Source organism: Schistocerca gregaria, chromosome 2 (genome assembly GCF_023897955.1).
Source record: "Schistocerca gregaria isolate iqSchGreg1 chromosome 2, iqSchGreg1.2, whole genome shotgun sequence".
Classification (NCBI taxonomy): domain Eukaryota; kingdom Metazoa; phylum Arthropoda; class Insecta; order Orthoptera; family Acrididae; genus Schistocerca; species Schistocerca gregaria.
In genome coordinates, this window is record NC_064921.1 from 460,297,687 (window position 1) to 460,316,402 (window position 18,716).

Sequence of the window (18,716 nt, forward strand, 5' to 3'; positions counted from 1 at the left end):
CCTTCTATCTCTCACTCGCAACAAGAAACTATAATCAAGAAACGAACGTGGAAGTTCTGCTGGATGCAGTTTCTATTACACCTCATAAGTCTACCTATATAATGTTGAAAGGCAGATCAATATACAACCATTATACTCAACGTACTTAGTTTCCTTACTCCCGTCGTCATTTTTAGGCAAGGAGAGGCATGCTACAGAGTGGTGCGGCAACAGTGGTCGTATGAAATGTGGACAGGAGCGGAAATGGTTAGTGAATAAATTAACATAACAAACAGATGATCTGCTTAACCTGTATTCCTCCAAGTGAACAAAGACTCATTACAAATAAGCTGTAAGAAGTAGAGTCCAGCCCATATAATAGCAAATGGGACGAGACTCGCTGTCCTACGCATGAACGAAGGGTCGCAGCGTACCAGCTCCAAGTGCCGACGCACGCCCTATGTGGAGCTCGCAGCCCGGAGTCCGTGGAGGCGCGGTGCAGTGGGCGTGGTCTGCCCGAACTCGTGCGACCGCTGTCGCCGTCGAACGGAACTTCCAGTTCCATTACCAACTTACCGACGCCCATCGGGTGGTATCGATACGAGATATCACAATTTCCACTGTATCTAACTTCAATCCCTTCATTTCTATTTACAAGTTAGGTAACCTACCTGCTCGCTTAAGGTATCTAACAGTCCATAATCCGAGCTATACAACGCCAGGTTTTTCCCTTTTTCTGAAGATGATATCCATTTTATTAGTCACCACCTGGAGCTCCAAATAGAGGATTACTTTAACTCCTGAATATTTTATCCAAGACGGTGTCATATGGTTGTAATGTAATAAAATAAAAATTATTTGTGACTCTTTTTCTTTGCTATCAGTGTAATGTAATAGAATGAATACGAGCCGTGACCTATATAAAAAAAGAAACACATATTAATGCAATGGCTCAGCATAAAAGAGAAATAACTAATGTAGGAATATTATTAACAGACTAATATGTTGTTTAATTTAGCCCGACGTGTACAAGCACTAAGTAAACTAGCTCAATCTCAGCGTAGTTACGTAATCGTCGATGATTAATCGTTCTTTTCTTATTTACCCAACACTACAGATATTATTCCAGGCTCGTGAGAAGTCGTGTGCTTATTGCACCAGGGAATGTTTGCCAAGTCTGCTCGATGTACACTACTGCAATACGTAACTTAACATCGTGGTTTCGTCACGATTCCCCAATATAAGATAACAAGAGTAGCATCTACAAATGAAATCCTATAATGGAACTGGAATCATGTAACCAGGACTTTTCTGCCTGGGTTGTTACCTCGTTAGACAAAGAAAATCTTTAAGTAAAATTGTTAAGTTATTAGTAGCTGCCTCCGGTGTCGTGGGATCTGAAATAAGGTTAATTGTCCTAACCGACGGCACGTCTCGTAGATGAGCTAAAAGAAAAATGTTAGATTTTTCTAAGATGGCGCCTAACAATGAAAATTCTTTGTTAAGGCGCATATCTACTTAAGACAAACCAGGTATCAGACTACCAATTGATTGACCACATACACAAAATCTTTTGACAAAATAACCATTGTATTTTTCGGGTATTAAGTACAACTTACATTATCAGCTGGTACAGCAAGATGAGCTTTACAGAAGAACGTCCTCTTGGGTCCGAATCCAAGCAGATAAGATAAGTGAAAGACAAAGAAAAGATAGTTCATGCATATAAGCGCAAGAGTCCATGGAATAACATATCCATTGTAGTTCTATCTCTTCTTCTTTGGCGTCGTTGTCGATTATTTATAAAATTTATCGTAATATTTCGTTTACATTTTTTTTAAACCCAAGTCCACCCAGGAGAAACAGTACATGGTACAGCTGCATGTCCTTGGATAATATAACAACAGCTGTAGTTGATTTTTACTTTCAGCTATGCCACAGTGTCAATATTACAAAAAAAAAATTTGATCTATTTCTGTGTCATTCATCTTCGTATATAGAGGATGATTCACTAAGCTGTTTCATTGATGGTATATAATTCACATGTAAGGTAGTTTGTTTTCTCTTTTTTGGGGTGTGTGTGTGTGGGGGGGGGGGGGGGGGGGGGGGGGAAATGGGGGAGTAGGAGACAAGCATGAGACTTCGATTACTCTATGTTGGACATTCACATTGGGCGCAATCAAAGAACTGGCATATTTTGTGCTTACAGTGGATTATATATTATTCCTATGGTGTGCTGACTTCGACAGCAGTGCGATTGTCGAAAGAGCTGCTTCTAATAATTTGTTTCTCTGTAGGTAGCACCACTGATCTTCGATCACTTTATGTTCTTCATTGTTTTGATTGAGTCAGACTGTCACAAACGCGTGTGAAATTCAAATTGCATGATTTCGAAACCGTTCGTGTGAATGAAACAGGGTGAATAAAATAGCTGAAAGGATCATCCAACGACAGTATATTAATGACTACTGAAAAGGCTGGCTGTCTCTCTTCAAGAAACATACGTTAGTCTGACTTCTCCACAGACACTCTATGTAACATTAAGCTACTCAAGGCATCTCCCTGCCGTAAGGTCGATGGTCCGTGCGGGGAAAGAGGTGCTAGACAATATGTGTGCAGGCAACAATAAATATTAGCATCCAAAAATGACAATCTACGATTATATTACGGTAAACTTGTCTCAACCCTTTTGTTATACTGCGGAAGGACACAGCGAAAACCGTAGGTACTTTGAGGGATGATAATGAGGCCACAGGTCTGACTTATTTCACGACTGTATTATTTTGGGTCTCAATTAAACGTTCAGGTGTTTTTCTCACTAACAGTCACTACAATTTGTACGAAATGATATAGAATTATATTTAATATTTTCGTGATTTAATATCGATAAAACTACTTGAAGTGTTTTGTAGATAACGGAACTGATTATAGATGTAGTATGTTATCGATACATACAGGGATTTGCACCCATCTAATAGGGCACTGTTGGAGATCAGGGTTGTACATGCAGTTCATTCTTAGGGAATAAAGATGCAAGTAGCAGGTGGCATGGATACAAGCTCAAGTGCAGACATCTTCTCACATAGTCATTTAAGAAATTCGCATCTACAGAACTTATATTTCTCTCCAATGCTAAGGGGATTATGTTGCAACAAGTATTTCCTCAGAATGAGTAGCAGGTAGCTATAACATAAACTTATTTTGAACACTTGCAGAACATTCAGGGAAGGTGTTAGCTACGGAATCAAACAACTGGAAGACCCGCCTGTAAGCGTAAATGAGGGGTACTGTGTTGAAAAATTATCACAAAAACATCTTTACGTTTATTTTCCGCAAATAAATGTTAGTCACGATGTAGAAGATGAGCTGTGTGATATAAATAAGACTTTTACCAACTATAATCTAAACAGTATTACTTTGCTAGGTGCCACGATAGCTTTAAAGCCATTGCTGATGAAATATTCAGTGAAATGTTACCCGCTGCAGCACAACCAAGCAGATAGAATGAGACTTTAAGAAACTGCTGACACAATTAATTTGTTAGAAAGTCAAGGTAAAAAGTAAATATTTAATTACTAGATCAGTAGTTACTGGCAGTAGAAATTGTTTACACAGAACAGCACACAAGGCGGAGTTTCACGAGAAGAATGCCTGCTTGTCAACACTTGCGTAGAGATCGTAGATAATGACTTACGGAGTCACACGTGCTGGGCTATCGGAGCGCTATGTGGTCGGTACAGTGAGCAGCGTCGCAGAACATCTGAATAATCTTGCCACGCAGGAGCGTATCGGACAATCTGAAAATGTAAAAACTGTTGGCGAGATAACACTGCAGAGAAAACAAAAACCCTCTAACGCCCTTATCATATGGACAGTGTTTTATAAACTGCTGAGTCGCTGACATTAGTAATGTCCGATATGTAAAAATCCACTACTGCTTATCTGCTTGCAGCCGACACTTGTGAGTCGTCTTTACGAATGAGAAACTGAGGTGCGCAGGGAGATAATACGTTTTCATGCCCACTTCAGGTTAGTTACGCTATATGGATTTGAGTTGTTGGCGGCGATGGAACTTGTCATTATATTCCATTTGTTGACTATCATCTCATTGCAGCTGAAAAGAACGGAACTGCAAAGGATCCAGAGAATCGCCAAGAATTGAGAGATCGTAGGAGAATACGCGAAGGAACTTGTCCCCCTTCTTGGAGCAGTGTACCGTAGGTCCCTAGAAGAGCGTAGCGTTCCAAAGGATTGGAAAACGGCACAGGTCATCCCCGTTTTCAAGAAGGGACGCCGAACAGATGTGCAGAACTATAGACCTATATCTCTAACGTCGATCAGTTGTAGAATTTTGGAACACGTATTATGTTCGAGTATAATGACTTTTCTGGAAACTAGAAATCTACTCTGTAGGAATCAGCATGGGTTTCGAAAAAGACGGTCGTATGAAACCCAGCTCGCGCTATTCGTCCACGAGACTCAGAGGGCCATAGACACGGGTTCCCAGGTAGATGCCGTGTTTCTTGACTTCCGCAAGGCGTTCGGTACAGTTACCCAAAGTCGTTTAATGAACAAAGTAAGAGCACATGGACTATCAGACTAATTGTGTGATTGGATTGAAGAGTTCCTAGATAACATAACGCAGCATTTCATTCTCAATGGCGAGAAGTCTTCCGAAGTAAGAGTGATTTCAGGTGTGCCGCAGTGGACTGTCATAGGATCGTTGCTATTCACAATATACGCAAATGTCCTTGTGGATAACATCGGAAGTTCACTGAGGCTTTTCTGCGGATGATGCAGTAGTATATCGAGAGGCTGTAACAACGGAAAATTGTACTGAAATGCAGAAGGATCTGCAACGAATCGACGCATGGTGCAGGGAATGGCAACTGAATCTCAATGTAGATAAGTGTAATGCGCTGCGAATACATAGAAAGAAAGATCCTTTATCATTTAGCTACAATATAGCAGGTCAGCAACTGGAAGCAGTTAATTCCATAAATTATCTGGGAGTAGTCATTAGGAGTGATTTAAAATGAAATGATCATGAAAAGTTGATAGTCGGTAAAGCAGATGCCAGATTGAGATTCATTGGAAGAATCCTAAGGAAATGCAATCCGAAAACAAAGGAAGTATGTTACAGTACACTTGTTCGCCCACTGCTTGAGTATTGCTCACCCGTGTGATATCCGTACCAGATAGGGTTGATAGAAGAGATAGATAAGATCCAACGGAGAGTTGCGCGCTTCGTTACAGGATCATTTAGTAATCGCGAAAGCGTTATGGAGATGACAGATATACTCTAGCGGAAGACTCTGCAGGAGAGACGCTCAGTAGCTCGGTACGGGCTTTTGTTGAAGTTTCGAGAATATACCTTCACCGAGAAGTAAAGCAGTACATTGCTCCCTCCTACGTATATCTCGCGAAGAGACCATGAGGATAAAATCAGAGAGATTAGAGCCCACACAGAGGCATACCGATAATCTTTCTTTCCACGAACAATACGAGACTGGAATGGAAGGGAGAACCGATAGAGGTACTCAAGGTACCCTCCGCCACACACCGTCAGGTGGCTTGCGGAGTATGGATGTAGATGTAGATGTAGATTGACAAAAATCGAAACGAGATTGATTCCCCATAGTTCTATGAAAACATTCAGACCTATGCGCAGCGTCTGTAAACTCGCTTCAGCGCGCTGTGAGTGTGAGTGAGGGACTTTATTGTGAGTAATCTTCACACCACCTGAGAGTATGTGTGTTTGTTTGGAGCTTATGGACGCTCAGCATCGAGCTTGTCAGCGTCCTTACACATATTAAAAGAAGTGAGTGTGGAGAAAATGACTAAAATTTTTGTCACACAGTGAGGAGGAAGCGTATAAAATGACAGTCATTCACTCACTCTCACATCAGTTTCTTTGATCTAGATTATCTCTCTCTCTGACTCGCCTTAAGACAACAGAGAAAGAATTAAAAGTGCTATATATGGGATTAAAACAGGAAACGTGACTGGCTGACCGCTTACAAAAAAAATTGGGAGAGCCAGTCATCCTGTTAACACACTAAAAATATCTCCCTGAAATAGAACCTTAAAACTCACACCACATTCGTTTGAACGTTACTTAAAACAGATGGCAGATCTATTGGTAAATCTTCTAGTGCCCTTCAGTCGGAAAACAAAAAAAGTTTAATAAAATATAGTGCTCAGTGATCTGTACGCCACAAGCACGACACATTGGAAGGTCCTCTCGCCAGAACAACAAGGCATGCATCACAGGGCTGTGGCCTATGCGAAGAGGAGTAAGGAGAACCTCGTCTCGCCGATGTGGCAGGAAGGAGGTACTCCTTGTACGTGTCGCGGACGTTATTAGACGGAGCTTATTGTCTTTCACGTCCAGTACCTCATCCTCCCAACGATGCAACACTCTGTATTTCAACAGCGAGGCTACAGCATGCAGGGGGATAGAACACTGAAGTAAGTGAGGGTCACGACAAGCGTCCTTGGCTGCCAGATCGACTCTTTCGTTCCCTGAAACACGCATGTGTCCTGGTATCCAGCACAGACCCATCTCCTTCCCGAGTCGCTGTAGTTGGAGGAGGGTGGCCAGCACATTCTTGCCTGCTTTATCTGCTACGCACAAGGGCTTTAGGGAACGAAGGGCGCTCAGAGAATCGGAGCAGATTAGCACTTAAAGAGCTTCTCGTCTGCCTCAGTGCCCGGAAGATCACATACACTCCTGGAAATTGAAATAAGAACACCGTGAATTCATTGTCCCAGGAAGGGGAAACTTTATTGACACATTCCTGGGGTCAGATACATCACATGATCACACTGACAGAACCACAGGCACATAGACACAGGCAACAGAGCATGCACAATGTCGGCACTAGTACAGTGTATATCCACCTTTCGCAGCAATGCAGGCTGCTATTCTCCCATGGAGACGATCGTAGAGATGCTGGATGTAGTCCTGTGGAACGGCTTGCCATGCCATTTCCACCTGGCGCCTCAGTTGGACCAGCGTTCGTGCTGGACGTGCACACCGCGTGAGACGACGCTTCATCCAGTCCCAAACATGTTCAATGGGGGACAGATCCGGAGATCTTGCTGGCCAGGGTAGTTGACTTACACCTTCTAGAGCACGTTGGGTGGCACGGGATACATGCGGACGTGCATTGTCCTGTTGGAACAGCAAGTTCCCTTGCAGGTCTAGGAATGGTAGAACGATGGGTTCGATGACGGTTTGGATGTACCGTGCACTATTCAGTGTCCCCTCGACGATCACCAGAGGTGTACGGCCAGTGTAGGAGATCGCTCCCCACACCATGATGCCGGGTGTTGGCCCTGTGTGCCTCGGTCGTATGCAGTCCTGATTGTGGCGCTCACCCGCGCGGCGCCAAACACGCATACGACCAGCATTGGCACCAAGGCAGAAGCGACTCTCATCGCTGAAGACGACACGTCTCCATTCGTCCCTCCATTCACGCCTGTCGCGACACCACTGGAGGCGGGCTGCACGATGTTGTGGCGTGAGCGGAAGACGGCCTAACGGTGTGCGGGACCGTAGCCCAGCTTCATGGAGACGGTTGCGAATGGTCCTCGCCGATACCCCAGGAGCAACAGTGTCCCTAATTTGCTTTGAAGTGGCGGTGCGGTCCCCTACGGCACTGCGTAGGATCCTACGGTCTTGGCGTATATCCGTGCGTCGCTGCGGTCCGGTCCTAGGTCGACGGGCACGTGCACCTTCCGCCGACCACTGGCGACAACATCGATGTACTGTGGATACCTCACGCCCTACGTGTTGAGCAATTTGTCGGTACGTCCACCCGGCCTCCCGCATGCCCACTATGCGCCCTCGCTCAAAGTCCGTCAACTGCACATACGGTTCACGTCCACGCTGTCGCGGCATGCTACCAGTGTTAAAGACTGCGATGGAGCTCCGTATGCCACGGCAAACTGGCTGACACTGACGGCGGCGGTGCACAAATGCTGCGCAGCTAGCGCCATTCGACGGCCAACACCGCGGTTCCTGGTGTGTCCGCTGTGCCGTGCGTGTGATCATTGCTTGTACAGCCCTCTCGCAGTGTCCGGAGCAAGTATGGTGGGTCTGACACACCGGTGTCAATGTGTTCTTTTTTCCATTTCCAGGAGTGTATAATTCCGCAGCGAAGACAGTCAAGTCTCGAGGCAGTCGGACCTTGAGGACACGTTCTGGCGAACAACAGAGCAACCAGCGGAGTCCCCATGTTTAGACCCATCCATGCGGACAGCTACATAGTTGTCACGCTCATTTAAAATGTCAGAAATTATCGCATTAAAAGCAGAAACAGCTCCCGAATCAAATCTAAAATTACATTGGACCTCGGCAGTAACCATGGTGCCAAGCGGTTAAAAGCCTGGATTTGGGGTTTGTACATGCTACACACCAAGTGACTCCAGCACGCACTGCACGTGGATCCCAAAAGGCGTTGTAGCTCGTCGATAGTTGGAGAAAAGGCGTTCCAGATGTGGAAAAGTAACGGTATGATATGCAGGTGAAGTCGGAGCTGTGAGGAACTTACATACTTGACGCACCATGAGGAGCTGCCGCCGGATGGTGAGTGGTGATTCTGCAGTCTCACCACACAGACTGGGTAAGGAGCTGCTTCTGTAAGCACCTGTGGCTGGCCTAATCCTCTTATCTACATCTACACCCATACTCCGCAATCCACCTGACGGTGTGTGGCGGAAGGTACCTTGAGTACCGCTGTCGGTTCTCCCTTCTATTCCAGTCTCGTATTGTTTGTGGAAAGAAAGATTGTCGGTATGCTTCTGTGTGTGCTCTAACCTCTTTGATTTTATCCTCATGGTCTCTTCGCGAGAACAATATACTGCTTGATTCCTCTGTGAAGGTATGTTCTCGAAACTTCAACAAAAGCCCATACCGCGCTACTGAGCGCCTCTCTTGCAGAGTCTCCCACAGGAGGTTGGTTATCTGTCATCTCCGTAACGCTTTTGCGATTACTAAATGATCCTGTAACGAAGTGCGCTGCTCTCCGTTGGATCTTCTCTCTCTCTTCTATCAACCCTATCTGGTACATCCCCCACATCGGTGAATATCGACAATAATCTTCAGGTAAGAAGGCCTCACCTATATACACTGTGCATCCATATACTAGACGTGAATGCACGAAAGCCCCATAGAACTGGAGCAGACGTGCCGTGTCTGCTTCCCAAAATCTGTGACTAAGGCACTTAACGACATTCAGTGCCTTCTGGGTTCTGGCTTTCAGGTCTCTGAGGCGTGGTACCACGATAGTTTGGAGTAAAAAATGAGGCCCAGAAACCTTTATGAGTCGTTAAAATGCAGAATGGTGTCCCTCATACGCAAGTCAGGTAAATTAAAAATACAACTACGTAGAATGATGAAACTTAACGCACACACACTCATCTGCAGAAAACTGAAAACCCATCTTCACAGCTCAGTACAGTTTAAGATGAACAGAAAACAGCAAAATCGTTCACAAATAAGGAGCACTGTACAGGACCCCGTACCGTAGATGTGATACTGTTAATGGCTGTGACAAAGAGGGTAACAGCCACAACTCTGTCCTGAGGAACACCTTTCTACTGATCAAAACCATCTGACAGCAAGTCACCAACTCAAGATCAAAAGCGCTTAGACAGGAAGGGCCACATGAAAACGGAGAGGTGCCCATGAAAGACCCATTGATTGAGCTTCACGAAAATACTGTGTCTCCAAATAATGTCATATGTCTTAATGATATCGAAGAATATACCGAGACAGTGATGTTTACATAGGAAAGCCTGCTGAATAGCCACTTTTAGCAGAGTCAGGCTGTTGACAGTCGACCGAAATCTCAGGAACCCACATTGACAGCCGCTAACGAGTTGCTTGGTCTCTAACAACCAGTCCAGGCGACGGTTAGCCATTCACTCCAAGGTCTTCCTACGCAGTTTGTTAAGGCGACGCTATGGTAACTACTGGGAGACGTGCAATCCTTTTCTGGTCTGAGGAGCGGTATCAGAATTGCCTTTCTCTAGCTGTTGGGAAAGTTGCTTGTCTGCCATAGAAGATTAAAACATTCGAGGAGGATTTCCTTTGATGCTGCTGGAAAATGTCGAAGCATGCAGTACAGAATTTGGTCGTGAGCAGATGCAGTATCACGAGTCTCAGACAGTGCCAATTCCAGCTCCCGTATGGAGAAAGGGTAGTTGTAAGACTCAGAATTGTGTGATCCGAAGTCCATCTCCCCCCTCTCTGAAGTTGCACGGTACATACGAAACGCCAGATCCTGGCCGGAATTGGCTGTAGTTGCTGCAAAATGCTCTGCCATCGTCTGAGCGATATATCTGTGCGTTGTTTGGAGACATCCCTATTTCAGCACTGCTGCTACTGGTAAATGACTGTGGGAAAATCCTCCGCACAGTTTACCATACTTTTGTAGGACAATTGGAACGGTTGAGTCCAGGAATGCTTGCCATAACCTTTTCTTGCTCTTCTTAGTCACGCGTCGCGCACTGGTTCTCGCAACTCGAAAATCTGTGAGGTTTTCTGCTGTCGGGCAGCATTTAAACCATTGAAGAACCCACACATGTGATTCAGATTGCTGAAGAGCATTCATAAGTCCATCAAAGTACAGATTGCTTCCTAAGGTGATCTGAGGACTCTGGTATCGACAGGACACTGGCATGATGGATCACTCATGTGATGTGTTCTACCCATTCCTGTAGGCTGTCGCAGTGTTCAACACAGGCAGTTAGTTGAATAGCGACCACTTAACTCACCATCCATTTCGGCGTCGCTTCTTTTCAATCAATCCTCCATCTAGTAGGTGGATCCATAGTAGAAAGAAGTCGCTGGAATGAAGGCCATGAGTTATTTTATTTCCCTCTGAGCTGAGTCCACAAGGGTGAAAGAGGAGAAAGAGATGTCGGCTGCTGAGAATGACACAATAGGAGCTGAGGAATGAGTGTGTCTATCTGTGTTGATGCACAGCCCCTGAGACATCATATGATGTTCTCCATGACTTGATTTCTGGGGCAAGTATAGTTTGAGTCCCATAATATATTATCAACATTGAAATCACCCAGTAGGAGAAATGGGCAGGGGAGTTGTTCCATAAAACCTGCAAAAACCTCAGAGTCTACTGCATCCTGCGGAGGTAAGTACAGGGAGCATATAGTGAGTGATCTTTTGACCCACAAGAACTGCGACAGCTACTGCTTGTAGGTCAGTAACCAAAGAGAGAGCAACATCTCCGTTGGATCTTTCTCCAGTCAGGTCAACACTTCAGTGGAGGTGGGGGTGGAGGGGTGGGGGTTGGGAGGGGGGGTATAGCCCTGTAGCACAGAGGTGTCAATGGCTTGGAAATGTTTTTCCTATAAATACAAGCAGAGGGGCTGCGCCTGTGCCAGGAATTTCAGTTCCTCCAAATGAGTCCCGAACCCAGTCACAATCCACTGTAGCATGGGAGGCATTTATCATGGGGGGTTACACTTTCACCTTGTCTTTCTGCCGGGGTGGGAAGCCCACAACAAGGGGAAGTCCAACCTTGGGACAAGATGGTTGCCCTGGGCTGACGTCAAATTCTATTGACTCTGAAACAGAAGCAGCAGAACCTTCGTGTTGAACGACATCAACGTGGTGAAAGATCTACCGCCTGTTTTCGTCTGTGGTGGAAGGTTCCCATTTGCTTTTTTAGTCTGAGAGGCTTTGTGGGAAGCAGCAGCAGAACTCCGCAGTAGTGGCAACTGTGGCTTTACGGTATATGATGTTCTCAGGGGGCTATGGACACTGAAACAACTGAAGCTTGACAAGTGCACTGACAAACGCAGTTACTAGTGCTTGCACAAGCAATCTCCATTGTGTAAAAGCACTGGCTGTCGAAACAGGCTTCTTAAAGGTCGAAGCAAAAGATGTAGTGAATGTGGAAGGCTGCATGGCCTTACAGATGTTCTTCGTCTCATCAGAATGGATGTTTTAATCTCCTGTATCTCCCTTACTTCAAGGACGACACAGCAGTCCCTACTCCAGACAGGTTGATATCCAGAGCAATTTACATACTTCGCAGGAGAGGAGCAACCAACCTCATTGTGGGTGGCCTTGCCACATTTGCCATAAGTGGCTTCACCCTTATATCCTAAAGGGGTGCGCCAAAATGCAGGAGTGTAAAACAGCACATTGGGTTGGGGACATAGGATCATAAACACAGGCGAAGGAAACCTGCCATGTTATGCTCTGGGAGTTTCGCACTACTGAAGGTAAGGATGAAGGAGTGACATTTTATTAGATCGCTACTCACCCTTTTCAATACATTTTGCACGTCAACGACCCGTTTTGAGCTCACTCATGTTTCAGTTTCTCCTTGGATATATCTATCAGATCCCTACACGATACAACACCTTTGCTATAGTTCAATATTTTGTTGAGTTCCTTTTCTACGGAATATTCCCCACGGCATTTAGCTTTCAGGAGGTTTGTCGCTTGTTGGTAACTACCAGTTTCAACCAATAGTGTTCCATATACAATCACTTGACGGATTTCAGTGTACCTGCAATACCCTCCAAACCGTCTTCAATATAAAAAGGCAAAACCTTCTCAAAACTGCCCTCTTTCCGTTTCACCATCAAAAACACATTCTGACTGATAGCACGAGTTCTGTGACTATTCAGTGACAAATTTTGTGTAGGTTCTGAGTCTGAAGGACTGGGTACACAAGTTCTCTTGATAGACTAGGTGTTGGTAACCTGCCAATGTTCAATCCATTCCGCTGAGAGGAGAAAGAGAAAACTTTGAGCGTTCCACCTCGGTCCCACGAGCAGCTAGGGAGCTAGGGAAATAAAACTCCAAGTAGACAGATCCCTGCGTGCCTAGCTAAGCCTTGAACAACTGAGGTTCAGCAGGTTCCGCAGATGTCGCTCACTAACGACTGTTCGATGTCAACAGCCATGCGTCTCATTGGTAAGCAGCACACCTCGAGATTGAGAGGTTTTTAATAGAGGTTTTTTTATCATCCTCGCGATCTGGGCGGTCAAGTCAAGATTTCTATTCCCAGTGCCACACAATACTCCACTGCCACGCCACAAGGTGATCGCTGAAGCGCGTGCAGAGCTTGCGGTGACAACGGACGGTCGATGCATATCAGTCCAGCTCAGGAACTCTGAGTCGCCAAGCAAGTGCCCAGTAAGCGATTGCTGAGATCCTGAGGGCCACATCGGCTGAGATAAGTGCCATATCATGAGAGCAAAATCTGAAACAGCAACCGAGTGAGTGGCGTCTCTACAAGCCTACACAGAAGTAGATACTACGACAGAATCCTATAGTACGCGTTAGACGAGTGTTTTGGCCGCAAACAGCGTTGTTTCTATGGCATGTTCGAAAACAATGTCAGACAAGGTGTTTGGGGATGATAAACAACCATTAGAACGAAAACAATACATTTTATGAAAATGAACATTCACCCACCCATCAACTTAATCTCGCACGCACACACACACACACACACACACACACACACACACACACACACACACACACACACACACACATGTTTCTGTGTGCATTTCGTGTCCCCACCTCCCTCTGTATGAAGGTACGTCCAGCACTGTCGGACTTCATGCTTTTGATAGACCATACATTATAGTGGGAAGGGGGGGGTGGAGGTGGGGGGGCGGCAAAATGCTACGTGGGCGTACCGACCTCCAAATCTGTGAATACGATGCATTCACAAGCGAACGTTATTTTGATGCTATATTATTTCCCCGTGTGTGTCTTTTTCAGGAGCTCATTCGGCCCTGACTACCTTTTATGGATGACAATGTACGACTGCATTGAAGTGCATAGGTGGAGGAGCTCTTAGAACGAGACGATATTCGGTGAATGGACTGGTCTGCCCGTTCTCCCGACTTAAATCCCATCGAGCACATGTTGAATGCTATGGGGAGACGTTTTGCATCACGTCCAGGCGCACCAACGACCATCCAGCATTTGTCAGCCACGCTGGTGGGGGAATGGAAAGCCCTACCACAAAAAGTACAATGTTGCAGAGCATGTACTGCTGCCCGTTGTGACCACACTCCTGATAACCAACATTTTACCGCCTTTTGTAATGTCCAGGGAGCCATCATGAGTTGCAGTGACTTCACTGTAATTGTTGTCTTTGAATAAATCTGTCGTTTCTTTTCGTGTCATTGAGTGTTTCTTTCAGTTATTTTCTGTACTACACAGAGGCAGTTCTTTCTCTGTGCGGTTCAAATTTTTCTATGTATGGTACAAGTTTCATCGTGGTATGTTACTTGACAGAGACATATCAAGCGAAAGTTACTTCCGTTCTTAAGTTTTGTAATCAGTTTATTTTGTTATTATTATTGTTATTGGCGGCGGCAACAGCAATATTTATTCAAATTGTTTCTACATCCATACAAGTGGAAGGAATTCGAAGCATATTACTCTATGGGAAAGATAGATACTCACTACACGAAAATTAAAGAGGCCTTTGAGAAAAGTAGACGCAGTTGTAAATATCAAGAGTTCAGATGGTAAACCAGTGCTAAGCAAAGAAGGGAAAGCTGAAAGGTGGAAGGAGTGTATATAGGGTGTATACAAGGGAGATGAACTTGAAAGTAATGTTATAGAAAGGGAAGTGGACGTAGATGAAGATGAGATGAGGGATACGATATTGCGAGAAGAATTTGACAAAGCTGTTAAGGATCTAAGTCGAAACAAGGCCCCAGGAGTAGACAACATTCCGTCAGAACCACTGACTGCCTTGGAAGAGTCAGTCAGGACACAACTCTTCCATCTGGTGTGCAAAATTTATGAGACAGGGGAAATACTCTAAAATTTCGAGAAGAATGTGAGAATTGCAGCTCCAAGGAAAACAGTCGCTGACAGGTGTCAAAATTACCGAACTATTTAATAAGTGATGTTTGCAAAATACTAACACGAATTACTCACAGAAGAACAGAAAAGCTGGTAGAAGCAGACCTTGGGGAAGTTCAGTTTGGATTCTGGAGGATTGTAGGAACACGAGGCAATACTGACCCTACGACTTATCGGAGAAGATAGATTAAGGAAAGACAAACCTAAGTTTGTAGCATTTGTAAACTTAGAGAAAACTTTTGACAATGTTGACTGGAATACTCTCTTTGAAATTCTGAAGGTAACAAGAGTAAAGGCTATTTACAACTTGTACAGGAACTAGACGGCAATAATAAGCGTCGAGGGGTATGAAAAGGTAGCAGTGGTTGAGAAGGGAGTCAGAAAGGGTTGTAGCCTATCCACGATGATATTCAGTTTGTACACTGAACAAGCAGTAATGGAAACCAAAGAAAAATTTAGAGTAGGAATTAAAATTCAGGGAGAAGAAATAAAAACTTTGAGGTTTGCCGATGATACAGGGATTCTGCGAGAGACAACAAAGAACTTGTAAGAGCAGTTAAACGGAATGGACAGTGTTCTGGAAAGAGGATATAAGATGAACACATAGTTCACTACAAAAGGATGTAATGTACCTTGGAAGTTTTCCCAATGACGTCTCTGAGTAGCACCTTGAACAAAAAAGTAATATTATGTAGTAAGTCCTCGGAACCTAAATTCAGGAACCAAGTTACCGGCTTGGGAACCTGAATGAAGAAACACACTCACGAGTGGTGCTGCGTGACCCTACGGCGACCGGGTTGCTGATTCATGTTCTTCGACGGGTAGTGACAATGCCACCATGGCCCAACAAAATATAGTGAGATATTACTCGCCACTTTAAAAATAGAAACCAAATACAACGGAACAGGTTGCCGCAACGTACCTGTAGCTTGTTGGCTTGGTACAGTCTCTAAAATTTGTCTGTCATTTTCCGGTACTGTTAGCGCACACAGGAAAATAGAACGTGATTTTCTGGATGCTTGAAAATATACTCTTTTCAACTGTGATTAGTTTGAAATTAATCACGGAAAATAAATTACCTAAAAGCAAATTGAATGTGGTCTATTTTTGTAATTCTTACGCAAATCAAATTTTAACTGATTTTGTAGAAATTTGGAAAGCAGTACGTGAAAGATATGTTGTTTTGGGAAAAACTATATGTTGCTGAGTTGTTGTTGTTCGAAGTTTCACATTTGTAATGCCTTTAATCAACGAGCTATAAGAAGCCAAAGTTAAAACTTTTTTTCGCAGCGCGATTTTTCCGACTACTTTGTGTCACTTTACGTAGTATTGCTAGCCCGCGTTGGAAGTTAAACCTACTGTTATACGGCGGCTTGAAACACGTTGTTTCTAATGAAACTGGCTTTGAAAATTGAATAGAAAACTGTATTTGTATAAAGTGTATCACATGTACCCAATTTTCACCGTTCCGCAATACAACCGTGTTTTCAACAAATTTGTAAATTATCTGAAAACAGTAGGTGCATCAAATTTTGTGCCCCACCGGCTAGTGCTACCGACCTATTGCGTATTAAGTTTCGTGCTCGGCATGTGTTTACCAGATATAACAATCGAAGTTTATATATTTCTCGGACCGTGATTTTCGCACCCAAATTTGATTCGAATTTTAGCATTGTTAGCCCGCGTTGGATAATCAAATGCACTTTTTTGCGGTTAAATCGTATCCTTCCTAATGATCCCAGTTTGGAGAGTGCTTAAGAACTTAGTTTTTTGCAAAATCAGATCGAATATACCCCATTTTCTACCATTTTACAAAGTTTTCGACTTTCTTCTTAATTTATTCAATATTGGAAAGTGTTACATAAATGAAACTTTCTATTTGAGAACCATGGGTTGTTAGGTTATACACGGCAAGTTTCACATTCGTCATACCTTTAGTCCCTGATATACAAGAAACCAAGCTTAGACATTTTTTCTGGCGCCGATTATTTCGGTCGATTTTGCTTAAAATTTCGTGGCTAAATATGGCTCATAAAATACTTTTCATTGTTATTATTAAGAGAACGCGTAAAGCTGTACAGGACGGCCAACTTTAATTTCTTTCGAGGAACTACGTCCCAGGTATTACAGCTCAAATTTCCCGGAAATTCGCGCTCGCTCTGCGCAATGTTATGCACGTAATCAAGCAAATGGGTATATCTCGTCCAGTAATTCTTCAACTAACATTAAATTTTACTAATGTTCATTGGAGACATGTGAGAATGCCCATATAAAATTCCATCGAAATCTGAGGTGACTGAACAGAGAGCCCTAGGTGAGTTGACGTGGAATTACCCGAGTAGCTGTGCTCGCATTCGGTGGAAAGGGTGGGTGGAGAGGGGTGAGGGAGAGGGAGGGTTTAACATCCCGTCCGGTCCGCTTGGTTTCCATAAGTCGATTACCGTAAGTACCGGGATGGTTCCTTTTAAAATGAGACGTATTTCTTTCTTCTCTACCTTTTCTAAAGCCAAGCTTACTGTATGTTCCATCTCCTGTGAATACGTACTTGTCGAAGCCTGATCTTCTATCCTTCCAGATGTGGTGCATCATCAACAGTTTCCTTTCTATCCGAAAGGTATTCGAATCAGTCCTAAACGCATTTCTGTTCGAGAGTTTTCTTCCATACTTTCACCAAAATTCCAGCTGTATCCGCGACTAGTGACAAACCTTGACTATTATGCGCTGAACATCGAGAAGCAGGTTGTAAAACACTTTCCATTGAATGACAGACATTTTGATGCTATAAGAAAAGATGGGAGACGTAAGTTTAGCTTCCTGTCGGTAACGAGGACAGACAGAGCACGTAGTCTTATTGGGCAAGCAGATGAAGAAGGAAATTGGGTATGTCCTTTTCAAAGGAATCATCATGGCGGTCGTCTGAATTCATGGACAGCCGAACGGTTTGTGGACCCTGCTATTTTCAAATTCGAGTCAATTGTGCTAACCACTGCACACCTAGAGTGTGAAGTCACACACACTGGGCAGTACTTTACACAAAGTCGCCTCGAGGTGATCTGAATGAAACACTTGACAGACAGATTACATGAAACTTATGATAAGTCCCATATGCGACTGTAGTTGTTTTATCCTCTCGGACACCAAATGTTTTGCAAGCTGGCACGTCTCGGAGATTTGCAGTTTATTTGGCTCATTTTCGTACACATAACATTACAGCGCCACTTAAATTCTATGTCAGTTAAAATCTCATTTAAAGCAAAAGTAAAGAACTGCATCTACAATACATAAAACTAAATCAGTTTACAGATGTATTTCTGTGAATTTGTTCATTTTTTCCAGCATCGAGTACCCTAGCTGCTGTTATTAAGATGTGTTCGATTTCCTCAGACTTTTAGTCGCACATAATTTGCACTTCACATTAATCTCACCTCACGTAATCGAATCCCAGCAATAAAAGTTTGCTAATTTCAGACTTGTCGCTCATTCGATACCATTTTTGCTACTTCGGCTTTTATTTGCTCTTTTCGTACTTTCTCGTAATTTCAAAGTATAGCGTAAGTGACTCGTCAATGTATATACACTGAAGCACCAAAGAAACCGGTATAGGCATGCGTATTCAAATACACAGATTTGTAAATAGGCAGAATACGGCGCTGCTGTCGACAACAACTATATAAGAAAACGAGTGTCTGGCGCAGCTGTTAGATTGGTTACTGCTGCTACGATGGCGGGTTATCAAGATTTAAGTGAGTTTGAACGTGGTGTTATAGTCGGCGCACGGGCGATGGGACACAGCATCTCCGAGGTAGCGGTGAAGAGAGGATTCTCCCGTGCGACCATTTCACAAATGTACCATGAA

The 18,716-nt window shown here is 44.0% G+C and overlaps 1 protein-coding gene across 4 annotated transcripts in view; it reads right to left on the bottom strand.

The window, feature by feature from the left end:
- The window catches only part of LOC126325851 (clavesin-2-like), a 223,457-nt gene that overhangs the window by 173,097 nt on the left and 31,644 nt on the right, over positions 1–18,716 (bottom strand). Inside the window, exon 2 of one of the 4 annotated variants that reach the window (XM_049995374.1) lies at positions 3,674–3,776. The exons of the other annotated variants lie outside the window; for them this stretch is intronic. The gene's annotated coding sequence lies outside the window, so the exon portion shown is untranslated. The remainder of the gene's footprint in view (positions 1–3,673; positions 3,777–18,716) is intronic. 4 annotated transcript variants of the gene reach the window in all.